Source organism: Sorex araneus, chromosome 6 (genome assembly GCF_027595985.1).
Source record: "Sorex araneus isolate mSorAra2 chromosome 6, mSorAra2.pri, whole genome shotgun sequence".
Taxonomy (NCBI): Eukaryota; Metazoa; Chordata; class Mammalia; order Eulipotyphla; family Soricidae; genus Sorex; species Sorex araneus.
In genome coordinates, this window is record NC_073307.1 from 121491878 (window position 1) to 121494641 (window position 2764).

At 37.9% G+C, this 2764-nt stretch overlaps 1 non-coding gene across 1 annotated transcript; it reads left to right on the top strand.

The window, feature by feature from the left end:
- The first annotated feature begins 2332 nt into the window (after window positions 1-2332).
- Window positions 2333-2543, top strand: LOC129406140 (small nucleolar RNA U3). The gene has a single exon (XR_008630814.1). It is a non-coding gene; the product is annotated as a small nucleolar RNA U3 (small nucleolar RNA).
- The last annotated feature ends 221 nt before the right edge of the window (window positions 2544-2764 follow it).

Here is a 2764-nt window from a genome sequence, read left to right on the forward strand (position 1 = left end):
CGGGACAGGAGGAGCCTCATCAGATCCTGAAGAGGGACCCGTTGAGGCCACCTCAGTCCCTGGTATTTTTACAGGCAGTGGTGTCCGTCGCCCCCTTTCTCGCAGAGACCGGCTCCTTAGTAAAGAGATAAGGGGGAGTTGTAGGGAGCCAGAGCACATGGAGCAAAGATGGCGCCGACGTCCGGCTGCCCTAGGTAATAAATAACCTCCAGAGCGCGGGCCCCGGCATCGCCCCCCATGGGGTGATTGGAGGACAGCCAACTGGCGAGCAACACGTCAGAAGTGAGGGGTCTTCTCTATAAAAAGGGTATCGCTCTGAGGGTCGGGGCCTTCCTCCCCCACTGGTGTACGTGTGGAGATCTCCAATAAACTTGCTGCAGAAGGACCCTCAACCGGTGTCGTCTCTCTTTGCTGGCGAAGGGAAACCGCGACAACGCGATTTACAGAGACCTTAGAGGAATATATATCAATGAAAATGCACTGGACTTGGAGTTCTCTGGTTTTGGTCTTAAATTCAGGTTTTATCCCATTTTAGCTACAAAATATTTTACTCAAAGGAGTAAAACTTTGAGTCTCACTGTCATTTGATGGAGAAGGGAGTTCACCTACATTCAGTAGCCAGACTGAGTGATGGCAGAAGAGAGTTCAAGTGAAAGCAAATGGTCAGAGTTGCATTTGCATCTGAATTCTTTTGCTATGGTTACTGATTTAAATGACATGTATACATCTTTTTTGTTTTCCAGCTAAAGTGGGAAATCACTTTTCTTCATATGTACTATTTTAGAGTATGGCAAGACAATTAGAAATTTTCAGAAGTTGAATTAAATTTAGTTCTAAATATTATGCTAATACTCTTCAGGAAAGTTGAATTATATGCAAAATAAACCTAGTATGAACACCCGAAAGGGTGAAATATCACAATTTACAATGACTTAAATATAAATTGTAATTTCTCAAAATTGTATATTTTCCCTGAAGAGTAAAAGTGTAAACCATTTTTTTCAGCTGTGGTAACAACGTCGGATGAGACATTCTCAGACTTATTGATGGAAGTGAAATTTGACAGAATCAACACTTATGGCCATTTAAAATATATATAATGACATATAAATGTCATACATTTTCCTCCTTTATTTCTTATGTATTTGTTGATTTACAGAGATGTTTGTTCATGTGCCAAGTACATAATACAAAATGTACACATGTAGAATTATTTATAGTATCATCACCAAAAGTTAATGTGTCCAACACACTGGATAACTTGCAATCTATGTGAACAACAGCTCCTGTGTAGATGTATAAAAAATAGCAATACATTAGTTTGGAATGGTTTCTAAGTTAATACCAATTTTTGTTAAGACTATACTTTTTCTTTTTTTTAATCACCCTGAAATACAGTAACAAGGATTTCATGTTTGAATTTTAGTCATACAATGATCAAACACCAACCATCCATCAGTCCACATTTTCCACCCACAATGTCCTCAGTAAAATTAGTTCAGTCATTCTTTGTCTGCCCCTCTCTTTCTTTCTTTTTCTCTCTTTTTCTCTTCTTTCTTTCTTTCTTTCTTTCTTTCTTTCTTTCTTTCTTTCTTTCTTTCTTTCTTTCTTTCCTTTCCTTTCTTCCTTCCTTCCTTCCTTTCTTTCTTTCTTTCTTTCTTTCTTTCTTTCTTTCTTTCTTTCTTTCTTTCCTTCTTTCTTTCTTTCTTTTCTTTCTTTTCTTTTTTTCTTCCTTCCTTCCTTCCTTCCTTCCTTCCTTCCTTCCTTCCTTCCTTCCTTCCTTTCTTTTTTCTTTCTTTCTTTCTTTCTTTCTTTCTTTCTTTCTTTCTTTCTTTCTTTCTTTCTTTCTTTCTTTCTTTCTTTCTTTCTTTCTTTCTTTCTTTCTTTCTTTCTTTCTTTCTTTCTTTCTTTCTTTCTGCTATTTGTGTCACACCTGGAGATGCACAGGGATTACTCCAGGCTCTGCACTCAGGAATTACTCCTGGTGGTGCTCAGGGGACCATATGGGATGCTGGGAATCGAACCCTGGTTGGCTGCATGCAAGGCAAATGCCCTACCCACTTTGCTATCTCTCCAGCACCGGCCCCTCTCTTTCTGATTCAATTCACTTAACATGATACTCATCATGACAATCCACTCTTAAACAAATTTTATGACTTCATCTTTTCTAAGAGCTGAATAGTATTTCATTGTGTATATATATCAAGGTTTCTTTAATCAGTCATCTGTTCCTTGGCACTTGGGTTGTTTCCAGATTCTGGCTATTGTGAACAGTGCTGCAAAGAACATATAGGTACTGATGTTTTTTCTACTGTACTTTTTTGCACCCTCTAAGACTATTTTTAGGGGGTCATTTTTAAAGTTTGTTACAGAGAAGTTTCTCTGGTCATGCAGAGCACCGAAACCATGAGAAGGAGCCAGAGTATTCTCTCCTGAGTGTGAAGCTGGATCTAGGTGTTGCTTCTTCAACTGCCTTTGACCGTTGATGATCGTTCTTCTCTTCTTTTGGAAGAGTGATAGGGAGAGGATACAGTCTGAGTGAATTTGTGAAAAAAGAATGCTAAACGTCATTAAAAGTGTGTGAATCATACACATAAGAAGTTGATAGCTAAAAGATATAATAATTTCATAAAACTCAATATCAAAAAGATGTTGAATCAATCCCCAAATGGAAGTGTTGAATTGGCTTCTTCAAAGAGCAATGACAATTTTCAAGGAAACTAAAAATTGTTTTGTTAGTTTCTTTTCTAAATGAGAAGGTAAA